The sequence below is a fragment of the Hyperoodon ampullatus genome (genome assembly GCF_949752795.1).
Source record: "Hyperoodon ampullatus genome assembly, chromosome: 5".
Lineage (NCBI taxonomy): Eukaryota > Metazoa > Chordata > Mammalia > Artiodactyla > Ziphiidae > Hyperoodon > Hyperoodon ampullatus.
In genome coordinates, this window is record NC_136918.1 from 93133201 (window position 1) to 93147002 (window position 13802).

A 13802-nucleotide genomic window follows, 5' to 3' on the forward strand; every position below is an offset into this window, starting at 1 on the left:
TTTTCTACACTGTATGTCCTTGAGAGTGCTTCCTAGGCTAATATCTCTGTTCATGATTTAACTTGTATGTGTAAACTCTACTTCTGTCACTGAGTATCATCACTTGAATGCCACATCATCCTCTCAAATTCAGTGTTTTTAAGACTAAACATTGTGTTTCCCCTTAAGCCCCTATCTCTTATTCTGACATGGTACCAGCAGTTTCCTTGTCATCCAACCTTGAAACTTGGTACACATTTTCTCCTCTTCCTCACTTTTTATATTCAACCTTTGGCTCTTATGGCAAAGATACATAGGTTCCTTTTCATTGCCACAGTAACTGCCAAGGCATTGGTTTCCCTGCAACCAGGTTTTGCCTTCTTGAGTCCATGTTCTATGTTGAATTGAGCCTCATAAACTATCCACATTAGCCCAACCTCAGAATCCTTCTATGATGGTTATTGCTTGCAGTCTGCCTCGCCTAGCCTAGAGTTTGAGGCCCTGTGTACAATGTGAATGGCAGAGTTCTCCAGCTATTTTATCCCCTCACAAACCCAATGATTTAGTGACAATGTACTGGTCAACGTGCCTGATTTGGTGCATTTGCTTGCACCGTTCCCTTTTCTATAATGAGTTGAAGCTCAAGAATTACCTGAACTCTGGCCTCATACAGAAGTCCAGTTAAAGTCTAAGGATCTCCCTAAAGCTTCCTCCATAGTAGTGTTTTCCAAAGTGTGGGGGACATAATTTTAAGTGGTGCATTAAAAGAAAGGCATCAAAAGAACATGAATTATTTAGTTAAAAAAGTTATTCCCTTTTCTATTTCCTTCACTCTTTCTAACTTTATCGAGGAGAAGGCCTCAATTTGGTTAAACAATTTTGGTTTTTAACATCACTCTAACATTTAATAATTTTTCTTTTAATCAGTGAAAAAGCAGGGAGATAACCCAGTGCATTTGGCAGTCACCATTATCTAGTTAGAAATAAATAACGTTATTTTGTTTAGGTTTGTTTGTTACCTTTCATTTATGGTAAAAATACTGGTGTTTCTTTAGGATGATAATATTAATTTAAATAATATTTAAATGTAACATTAATCAATAGTTAAACAGTCACCCAATTTTAATATTAAATATTTAAATTTGATTTAAATATTTAAATCATGTTTCACTTACACATAAAAATATCAAGTAAATAATAATATATGTAGCAATTATTAAGAGGAAAATTAAAGAAGGTGGGACATAGGAGTACACAGAAATTATAAAAACTGCACATGAATGACTGCAGTCTGGGGAACTCTCAATTACCATTTTAGCCTACAAATTTTTTTTTCATTCTTAAACTGTGAAATTTTAGTCACTCTTCTAAGTTTTTTTGTATTAACTAATGGAATTCTTTCAAGAATCCTATGTAAGATACTATTGTTTTCTCTATTTTACAGATGAGGAAATGGAAGACATAATTTGCCCAGCTTCTCTCAAGTGGCAAAGCTGTAGAGACAGGTTTTGATCCCAAGTCTTTAGCCTCCAGAACCTGCGCTTTTAGCTACACTGCAACTCTGCCTCAGGAGAAGCACATCAATCTTTGATTTGATAATAACAGGTAAAATCTTTTGTGTTCACTATCGTTCATCTGTCTCTTTCCCCCAGAGGGAAAATTTTTATTCAGACCTGAAGTCCAGCTCTGTAGAAACCTCCTATAAGTAATTGTATTTAGAATTGATTTCCATCTCTACAAATGACTTGAAAACCTTTTTTTTCCAACAGTTTAGTTCTTAAAACTCAGGGAGTACTCAGTACTACAGGTTCAATAACAAGTAGGAAAACACGTCTCTGCATGAATAACTTTTATAGTTTGTTCATTAGAAAGTCCAGGAGCATGATGACCAAGCACAATTTGTATCTGCTTCCTCAGCAGACTTCCCGGTAGATGAACAGCCCTGGGCAGTTCAAGTGAAATATTTAGTAACTAAACAGGGAGTAGTATGAAAGCAAATTATATAAATTGGAGAAATGCATCACAGAAAATGTTATGGTTAGACTTGATATTAGAAAGGATCACCCTTACATTTGCCTTTTCAATTCTCGAAAAAAAACCTGAAAGGGCACTTTTCTGAAGAACTGCAATACCCTAATTTTATAATTACTGGAAATCATATTTTGATGTAAGGATTTTATAATAACCAGATATAGTTCCAGCATCTGTGTATTTAAAATATAGATCTCATATACAACTAAGAAATATTTAACACAGAAATTTGCTCGTAAACACTCAATATTTGCTTTTTCAACCCACTTAATATAACTAAAGTTGCTGTATTTCTTTCATAATTCTGCTATCTACTAATTATTGGTCTAACACAGGAGTAAGCAAACTATGACCTGCATTTCAAACCTGGATATGGCCTCTTTTTATGTGGCTCACAAGCTAAGAATGATTTTCACATTTTTAGGGGTTAAAAAGAAAAGAAAAAAAGAATTATATGACAATGACTGTATGTAGCCCGTAAATCCTAAAATATTTACTATATAGCTTTTTACAGAAAAGTTTGCCAACCACTGATCTATCTTCTATGTTCTTCTATAATGTGCCTCCAGCTTTTATTTTGCTATGAATTTATTTCCTTTTTCTTAAATATCGCTGATTGAATTCTGGTCTGGTAGTACTTCATCTTTCAGTTTACAATATGTGATTCTGGTGCTGTAATATAAAGTCAGTCGGTTAAAGTCATCTCATATTTTACCTAACCTAGTGTTTGTTATGCTGGAAACCTGCACTTTAGGAAATGCACTTGAGCAACCATCTCCAAGGATGTCTATTTAAACCAGGATATCAGAACTGAGCCTGATACTGATTGGGGCGGGGCGATGGTCATTGGGGCATAGTGTATTGCCTGTGGGAGGAATGTAAGTCACTGAAGCCAGGGGGCAGACAGTGTTATATCTAGAATCTAAAGGTGGCCTGCCTACAAACCATGCCTCCTGGTATTTACACATCTGTAGAGTCCCCTTCCACACTGAATTTGAGTTTGCCTTTGGTACTTAACAGAATGCAGCACAAGTGACACCATATTACTTCCAAGCCAAGTCATAAGAAGTCTTGTAGCTTCTGGCTTGTTCTCTTGGAATGCTGGCTCTTTGAATGCTTCCTCTCAAAATCCAAAAAAATTAGCTAAGAATCTCAGGCCACGTAGAAAAGACACATGTAGACATTCAGCCCCAGCTGAGCTCCTACACAACAGCCAGCATCAATCACCAGTCATTTGAGTAAGCTATGCTGAATACCTAATCTCAGACTATCAGGTGATTCCAGAACCAGCTGCCATTTGTTTGCAATTATTTGAGAGATCCCAAGCAACAAACACCCAGCTGAGCTTCTACCACCATGAAGGGTAATAATAAATTATTTCAAACCAGTAAGTTTTGAAGTGATGTGTCATGCAGCAATAGATAAATGGAACAACATGTGCCAGTAATTCTTTGAGTATGTCCTTATTTACAGGCTTATCTTGTACTTTCCTGTGGCATGCCTGGGATCAACCATTTCTCCAAGCAACCCTAATTTCTATTAGTGGAGAATGATATTTAAAACTAAGATATGGATGTTAGATGATCTCCTTGTTATAATAGGTCTCTACTTTGAGGTCCTCTCAGGGGCCAGTACTAAAATATACAATATACATTATTTATTTATCTATTATCTAACCATGCATTCACAATGAAAAATTTCAATTCTAAAACAACCACACAGATTATTGTAACCATTCCCTTTAACATATATGTACCTCTTATTGCTGTCAATGTACTTACTTATTTGATCAATCTCTCTTGCTTCATACCAACTTTATAATGAGGGAGCCCTTTCTTCCCTCAGTGTAGATGCCCTCCTTACCCTACTCAAGTTTTAACTCCAAACCCAGCAAAGATACTAATGCTACACCCATCTACTATATGAGCTCCAACGTTTATTGCCCATCTAATGACTTTTGACAAAATGAGGAAGGGAAGAAGGGAGGAAGGCAGGAAGGAAGGGAAGAAAAAGGATATGTTTTAATAGTGATTTTTGAGGAGAAAATCTGGCACATGTTGACTTATTTTGAGATTGGAGTATGAAGAAAGCAGTGTAAAATTGGCCAAGAGGATATCTCAAAAATCAGGCAGAGCTGATGTGAGAAAATGGAGAAAAAACATTTTGAAGAGAAATCTGAGCTTAAGAGCTGAATAGGTACAGAAATTTATACAGAAAATAAGTAAAAGATGATTTCTAAGTACGAGACTTATTTTGTTGGGATGTAGAGAGTAGGGCAAAGAAGATATGTTCATGTGAGTGTTCTTGGGGCTAAATAACCTATTAAACATATTGCTGCATAACTTTGCAACTGTAGATTTGTGATGCAAATATGGAAAATTAAGTCAAATTTTCATGTGGTTATAGTCAACAAGAAGAACCAATGGAATAATGTCTAATTTAACAATACATTGCAAACTCAGGTATAGTAACTATGCTCAACCCTTAAATATAACACTGTGGCTTAGTGTTTTACATGTAAAACAGGCTCAGAAAAAAGATGAATTCAACACTGGCCACATCACAAGTTCATCCAGTAACTAAAAGCAAAGCATTTCTCAAATGATTTTTTTAGCTTGCAAACAGATTGCACTCTCTTGTTAAAACATACTGAAATCTGTGTTATGAAGCTCTGATAGGTTATGCCATAATAAATTCTTATTCTTCTTTCAGTCAGTGATAGAAAAAGAAGCCTGATTTGGAAGAATTGAAATTGATTTACAATGAGAAAGAAATTCTTAATTTTTCCCTTTGAGATACAATTTCTCTTTTCTCTCTCAATGAACTGTAAGTAAAAGTAAGACCTTGTCATCCATTGGTCACTCACACCCTCTGAAAAACTACTGTTTCAGTCCCAGCCGTGTGATGACTTGGAAACTGGTCATTAACTTATTTAGTACTGGTCAGCTGAGCCCACATTCCACACTCTCATTTTCTCTAGAATAGAAACAATTACTGTGCTCAATCTTTTTCACCCACATCTTCCATATATGATCTGTCTCAATTTTTAAGAAACCAGTTATTTTATCTATTATTCACCATATGGTTTTCAACATCCACTATTCTCACTAACTGTGGACAAATAGTTTTCTGCATTTCCAGATTTTAATAGGTAATTATTTTCTTCATGGAGAAAAAAATCTGTCTTTTAATCTGATCTATAATTTATGGAATACACTATTTTAAAAAAATATAAAACAAAACTAAACAAACCAAAACAGACATTCAGCAGGCTGGATGCTCAAAAGTTATCTAATTTATTCAAAGGCAACCTGTTGCATATTTCTTTAAAAACAAATATTAGCATTATTAAAGAAGTAATTATTTATAAGAAGTAATTCGATTGTAATAAGTCAAGGATGCTTGTTGTAATATTTAGGGAACCCAGGAAAAGAATGCATACTTAACAACTTAATAGAAAGTTTAAAAAATGGAATTTTTGATAATAGTAATATGTGATCAATCTAAAAGATGAACAAGAAGAGAGAAAAGAGAACATAAAATATAATAGGTCAAATAGAAAATATTATATCATTTAGATGATGGAGAGAAAAATGGACAACTATTTGGGAAACTGTAAATATATATACAGTTTATACACACAAATATATAATTGAAATAAAAGTGAATTTTATAAAAACTATAATTTTCAATGAAGAAATTAACTCATGAAATGTGAAGAAATTATGAGTGGATATCTATATAACCTAAGAGGTAGGGATAACTTTTTTCATTTGTAAGATTTTTTTTTTTAAAGTAAACTTACTTTCCTAAAAGTCATTTAATATCTTTAATATTTTTGTGACTAAGATGGAAAAATATGGGAAATATATATAACAATTATTAATTAAAACATTTTCATATAACCAATATATTAGATTAATATATGATTATTATTATTTTTTTTTAGTTTCTGCTTTATAACAAAGTAAATCAGTTATACATATACATCTGTTCCCATATCCCTTCCCTCTTGCGTCTCCCTCCCTCCCACCCTCCCTATCCCACCCCTTCAAGCAGTCACAAAGCACCGAGCTGATCTCCCTGTGCTATGTGGCTGCTTCCCACTCATTTGTAAGATTAATGACTGAATCTTTAATGAGAAAGTGTTAGAATTGACCATGTGTTTAAAACATCTTCACACCAAATTAAAGTATATAAACAAACAAACATAAAATAGACAAATAGGAAAACGATGCAATATATACCAAAAGATTATATTTCTTGATACATAGAATGTTCTTAGACAATAATAAAAAACATTTATATAATGTTTCTTTGCAGTAACTGTAGCTTTGTACCATCAGATTTAGAAAATCATAGAGCTGAGAGAAATTTAATATAAATCTTCATTTTATAAAAACAAAACAAAACATGCAAGCACTCCAGTAGAAAAATGGGAAAGGTCATCAATAGGCAATTCAAATGAATACCATTAGATAAATTATAAATTATGTTACCTCAAGAGAAATCAAAGAAATATTACTTTAAAACTCATTTAAAATTATTATACTGGAAAATGTTAATGCAATAATGTGTGGGAGAATGGACATTTTCATATGCAACTATCACACTGTAATCTTGTATAACTCTAGAGGATATGATGGAACCAAAAGTTTAATGCATTTCTTTATACTTCAAAATTCTATTTTTAGGAATATTCCCTCCTAAGCAAGTCACTCAATAAGTGTAAAAATTATAAGTATATAACAACATGACTTTAACAATTTTGTAAGTAATAAGAAAAAAGATACTTTAAAATTTTTTTATTGCAATATAGTTGATTTACGATGTTGTGTTACTTTCTGCTGTACAGCAAAGTGAATGAGTTACACATACACATATATCAACTCTTTTTTAGATTCTTTTCCCATATAGGTCATTACAGAGTATTGAGTAGAGTTCCCTGTGCTATACAGTAGGTCCTTATTAGTTATCTATTTTATATATAGTAGTGTGTATATGTCAATCCAAATCTCCCAATTTATCCCATGCTCCTTTCCCCCCCAGTAACCATAGATTGTTTTCTACACCTGTGACACTATTTCTATTTTGCAGGTAAGTTCATTTGTACCATAGAAAAAAGATACTTACAATAAAAAATTATGCTTAACTTTACTTCACCTCATGCAGTCATAGGTCCTTCAAGAACATGTGAAAAGGTAGTCTTTGTACATATACTTTGGATGATGGAAATTCCTTAGGGTCAAAAAATATCCTCATAATATTTTATTGATTTTTATTGGAGTATGGTTGCTTTACAATGTTGTGTTAGCCTCCACTGCACAAACAAATGAACCAGCCATACACATACAGATACCCCTCCCTTTTGGACTGCCCTCCCATTTAGGTTACCACAGTGCATTAGGTACAGTTCCCTGTGGTATTCAGTATGTTCCCATCAGTTGTCTATTTTATACATAGTATCAATAATGTATATGTGTCAATCCCAGTTTCCCAATTCCTCCCACCCCACCCCTTTCCTCCTTGGTATCCATAAGTTTGTTCTCTATGTCTGTGTCTCTATTTTTGCTTTGCACATAAGATCATCTATACCATTTTTCTAGATGCCACATATATGCATTATTATACGATAGTTGCTTTTTCCTTTCTGACTTACTTCACTATGTATGACACTCTCTAGGTCCATCCACATTTCTACAAATGATCCCATTTCATTCCTTTTTATGTTTGAGTAATATTCCATTGTATATATATACCACATCTTTTTTATCCACTCCTCTGTTAGTTGACATTTAGGTTGCTTCCATGTCCTGGCTATTGTAAATAGTGCTGCTATGAACATTGGCATTTGTGTGTTCTTTTGAATTATAGTTTTCCCTGGGTATGTGCCTAGTAATGGGATTGTTGGGTCATATGGTAGTTTTATTTTTAGTTTCTTATGGAACCTCCATACTGCTTTCTGTAGTGGCTGTATCAATTTATATCGCCAAACATGTATGAGGTTCCCTTTTCTCTACACTCTCTCCAGCATTTATTGTTTGTAGATTTTTTGATGATGGCCATTCTGACCATTGTGAGGTGATACCTCATTGTAGTTTTGATTTGCTTTTCTCTAATAATTAGTGATGTTGAGGATCTTTTCATGTGTTTGTTGGCCACCTGTTTGTCTTCACTGGAGAAATGTCTATTTAGGTCTTCTACCCATTTTTTGATTGAGTTGTTTGTTTTTTTGATATTGAGCTGCATGAGCTGCTTGTAAATTTTGGAGATTAATCCTTTGTCAGTTGCTTCGTTTGCAAATATTTTCTCCCATTCTGAGGGTTGTCTTTTTGTCTTGTTTACGGTTTCCTTTGCTGTGCAAAAGCTTTTAAGTTTCATTAGGTCCCATTTGTTTATTTTTGTTTTAATTTTCATTACTCTAGGAAGTGAGTCAAAAAAGATGGTGCTGTGATTTGTGTCAAAGAGTGCTCTAACTATGTTTTCATCTAAGAGTTTTATAGTGTCTATTCTTACATTTAGGTCTTTAATCTATTTTGAGTTTATTTTTGTGTATGGTATTAGGAAGTGTTCTAATTTCATTCTTTTACATGTAGCTGTCCAGTTTTACAAGCACCACTTATTGAAGAGGCTGTCTTTTCTCCATTGTGTATTCTTGCCTCCTTTATCAAAGATAAGGTGACCATATGTCCGTGGGTTTATCTCTGGGCTTTCTATCCTGTTCCATTGATCTGTATTTCTGTTTTTGGGCCAGTACCATATTGTCTTAATTACTGTGGCTTTGCAGTATATTCTGAAGTCAGGGAGCCTGGTTCCTCCAGCTCCATTTTCAGATAATTTTTTATCCGAATTTTTATGTACTCCTCTAGCCGCCAACATTCCCATACGGACTTGCTGTCAGTATACACTAAAAGGTATGAACAGTGCAATGTGAAAAGCCCCTGACATAATTTCAAATATATGAACTTCATTAAATTGTTCTGGTTCTTTATTGAATTTTTCTTTCAGCCTTAGTGTCTGAGATGGATTTCAAGCAAATGCAGCAACAAATCAAATGTTCTTCCTTGGGAACAGATGAATGTTTTGCTGCTTGTCAGTCTCTAAGTTCCATTACCATTTCTTTCTCTTTGTGTGGAGTTTTGATTGTCTGTTTGTTTGTTTTAGACATTTTTTTTTTTTTTCAAATATGAATCTAGTTTTCTTTTCTTTTTTTTATAGTGTTTATTTTTACTTGTTGACAGTTTGCTTTATCTATTTATTTATTTTTGGCTGTGTTGGGTCTTCGTTTCTGTGCGAGGGCTTTCTCTAGTTGTGGAGAGCGGGGGCCACTCTTCATCGCGGTGCGCGGGCCTCTCACTATCGCGGCCTGTCCTGTTGCGGAGCACAGGCTCCAGACGCGCAGGCTCAGCAATTTTGGCTCACGGGCCCAGTTGCTCCGCGGCATGCGGGACCCTCCCAGACCGGGGCACGAACCCGTGTCCCCTGCATCGGCAGGCAGACTCCCAACCGCTGCGCCACCAGGGAAGCCCAGTTTTAGACATTTTATGTCTATCATTTACAGTTCTGGTACCCTGAGTATTGCAAAATAATTTAATACTGAAGATGGACTCTGAATTTGGGGATGCCAGTGTCCCCACAATCAGTAAGGCAGCATACCTGATTAGAAGCACCATCATATATCACAATCCTACCAGATAGTCTGATCTGCTACAAAGGTTGTCTGAGGTTGCTTGTGGTAGAACTTGGGATAAGTCACTTGAAGATTCTCCCTGGTCTTCACTGTCTTATTATAAGATGATGAATTTGATTGCAGTAGTTGGCTTTTGTAAATAATCTCTTTCAGTTCAAAATTAGTGCAGTGCTCTTAATCCCATACCTCTATCTTGCCCCTTCCCCCTCCCTATCCCCACTGGTAAACCACTAGTTTGCTTTCTATATCTGTGAGTCTGCTTCTGTTTTACTATATACATTTGTTTTATTTTTTAGATTCCACATATAATTGATATCATACAGTATTTTGTTTGTCTATATTTGAGAAATGTCCTATTTTGTTATTCTTAGAATACTTCCCACCACAGAAGCCAGCTACTGGTTTTCCTCATTTCCCTTGTAGCTATGAACAGGCATGTGTACTGTATGTTGCTAATCACATCACTGAAGCTAGAGGCTTATAAAATAAAGGTCTATGTCAAATTTATTAGGTAAGGGTTATGGTAAAGGTAGAAGCTACATTTAATTTCCAGTGGTAATTAAGGAAGCTTCACTGTGACTTTCTGCAGCATTCCTGAATGTTTTATCTTCAAGAATGTTTTGATCCTTCCATAGATTATTTTATTTTTATTAAATCTTTTCCACTTAAATTAGCCAGCTTTTTTCTACTGCTTACAACCAAGAACTTTCACTGAAATATTAGCACATAGTAGTAGTCTTCAAATGGTGGTGGTGGTAGTTAATAATAGTATATATATAGTAGAAACTGTCATAGTATATTAAAATATGAATGGCTAAATGTTGATAATTGTTGGAGCTGGACGATGAGTATACAGAAGTTTATTACACTATTCTCTCTTCTTTTATGTATATTTGAAATTTTCTGTGATAACTTAAAAAACACTTAAATATATGCATGACAGACACATGTGATGACAGTTGGAAATTGATTCCTAACAGATGCTTTACAGTTTATTTTTAAAACTATATGAAAGATATCTGCAAGAGTTGGCAATTCCAAATATGAGGCTATATTCAGATTTATTTTTTGTTTAATATTGTGAATATCTACTTGGCCCACCTGGAGGATGCAATCACAAATGATATGAGGGGTTGATGAGAGACTTGAATTCATCATCCCATCTTAATATATTAACCAGCGATAAGTTTTGTGTTTCAAATTCTGATCATGCAGTTTCTTCAGGGAATTATGTTTTATATTAAAATATGTGGTGAAGCAGGGTGCAAAATAAAATTACAAGTAATTTTTAAAAAATTGTCTTAGTAATAAATACTGCTAATAAAATTATGTTTTTGTCAAATGATCTGCTTTGAAGTATAATACTATGTCAATCAATGTCTTTTTTAACTTTTAAAGGTTGCATTTAATTATTGTAAAATATTAAAATAACCAATGTCAGGGATATGCTTGGTAAGTGACATTAGACATATATGCATATCTGGAGATATTATTAATGCAAATAAGATGTTTTCTTTAACCCACTAAAATGCATAGCCAGAAAAAATAATTTTTTTCATGGTTAATACTTTATTTTCTTTTAAAATTTTTATGCCATTGTACCTTATTATAATTACATTTCAATGTTATATTCTAAATTCTATCTCTTAGCACACTAACACAAGTATTTACTCAGTGTTATCAAAATCTTTGCAGTGACTGCCTCGTAACTCTGTGTCATCATAAGCTAGTTCGATTAAGGATTCTTTCATGAGAAAAAATAATATTTTTTAATATTTCAAGGTACAATTTATCTATATAATCATGAAGTGGAAGAGAATAAATCTAAATCAATAACTGAATAGAAAAACAAATTTGTATTGCACTGTAAAGTGTTATTATCATATTTCATGAGTGTATTGTTCTAAAACAAGACTCCTTAAGCTCTTCGTAGATAGTAGCATAGCCAGAAGCTGAGGCCCAATATCAACGTCTAATTAACAAATGGAAATCAACTGGGTGAGAGTTACTCTTTTTGCGTACCCTAATAATACCCTAATATTGGCAACAGATTCACCTGAATCTATACATCTACAAATTTGTTGAGAACTGTGAAATCATAAAAATTTCTTCAAATTTTTTATTATGAGCTTCAGTCTTTATATACATAGAGATTTGTAAATTTGTATTATTCGATATAAAATAACCTTTAATAGCCTCTAGAACCTTTAATATAAAATGTACCAAGAGAGTATTTTTGTTTAGGATTTTATTATTTTAACTATCCATACTAGTTTTGCTTCCTAAATGCAACTCGAATTCTGTCTCATATATCTAGTGTTAATGTTTTAGTATAGGTTCTTGTCATCTTTTTCCTTGACCAACACAGATTCCATGTAGCCAGTTTTCCTAATTATTATCTATCCTCTTTCAATTCCTCTTCAGTCACCATAGTTTATTGATTCTAAGTACACAATTTTTCATATTTAAATTTCTTTGAAATTAGAATACTTCTTACAATCACTGTCAGCCATATGGCAGTCATGATGAGGTTATTAGTGTCTTCACCCAAACATCAAGTGTCCCAGTATCATAACCTGCATGAATGTCAGCGACTTAAAAACAAACAAACCTAGAATAATGGTAGAACAACATTCCTAAAGAGAAAGTCAAAAGTAGTCTAACTTTATATGACTGCACACCTAACTTTCAAGCACTAATGGCTTTCAGTTCTTCATCAGTTCTTTAAGAAATGTTGTATTACCAACATTCTTGATGGAACAGAGGAAGATTTAGAATGTAAAATCACAGTTATTGACCACTCTGAGTTGAAAATGACTCAGTATTTTATATGAATACATTCTTGTTATGAAGAAGTTTTGAAAATACCTTAACCATTTTATTTCCATTGTAATATCCTTTCTAAACGTATGTACGAAAGTTATAACTAATAAAAATAAATGTTTAATTCTAAAAATAGCTCTTTCCACAACTATAAAATAATAAAGTGATCAGTAAGCATTGTTTCATAGTTTAATTAGTGGTATTTTTTTTTCAGTGTACCTTAAAACCTTTGGCATCTTTGTTCAGTAATTCAGTAATTACCTTGTGTCACCTTTCTAATTAAAAAAGTAGCCATCAGCATCTCCCTGTTGCCTATGAAATACAGTCACAACTCATTAGCATGATGGGGCCTGCTTTAGGTTGGGTTATCTAGAAGTAGAGACCAAAACAAAGTTCTTGCACAATTGATTTGCTGAAGCGATGCTTCCAGGTGAAACCTGTGATTGTCTGGGAAACAGAATGGGCAGAAGAAACATCAGGGTAAGAATGTGTGCTCAGCTGAAGTCTATGTGAGGTCTCTGTAAAAATATGTGTTCAGCTGACCCTATGAGGAGCATGTGGTGGTGGTTCTGTGCTGTATCAACGTAGTTAAGTTGGAACTATATTCCTAGAATCTCTTTCTCATTATGGCTTTAGGTTTATGGTTGGCCACAAGAGAAATATGCATGAGATTTGTAGGGCAGAAGTGAAGCAATAGCCATTCTACTCTGAAGGTCGGTGAAGGGCACTGGGTGCTGGTGCAGATTGCTCCCACTGTTGATGAGCTGGCTCTCCTGCTTGGCCGGAGGCAGCAGCTGGGGGTTCACAGCCGCTCCAGCTCCCATTTGATCTTTTACAGTTTCTCTAAGCCCTGGGCCAGCTGAGTATATAGCTCCATGGTCTCCAGCTTTACCTACAGGTCAGCTATACCATCATGGTTGGAGGCCATGGGAAACAGACATGCATCTCAGTTTGTGCCTGTTGGTTCTAGTCTGCCTTCATGAGTTCTACTTTGCTCTTTTTCTGTTCCACTGTATGTCCACCTTTTCTTCCTAACTGCCTTTCTGACTTTTGGCAACTTCACCAATACCATGAGATGCAGAGGCAACAGTCTTCTACAGACTCTTTCACCATTGCTCATATTTGTATAGGTTTACACTGTCCTACAATTTACCATCTATGTAATTTGTCTCCTCATTTCCTAATACTTCATATGGGCCCTGATTCTGACCATAGTTAGTCTTTTGTCTATTTTCCTAACAACCATCCCTTTCTTTTCAGGTTCTAAGGTTTGTTTGTT

General features: G+C 34.3%; 1 long non-coding RNA gene across 1 annotated transcript in view; it reads left to right on the plus strand.

Moving 5' to 3' along the window:
* The first annotated feature begins 1453 nt into the window (after positions 1 to 1453).
* The window catches only part of LOC307053633, a 64801-nt gene continuing 52452 nt past the window's right edge, over positions 1454 to 13802 (plus strand). Inside the window, exon 1 of the long non-coding RNA XR_013810916.1 lies at positions 1454 to 1584. This is a non-coding gene — a long non-coding RNA (uncharacterized lncRNA). The remainder of the gene's footprint in view (positions 1585 to 13802) is intronic.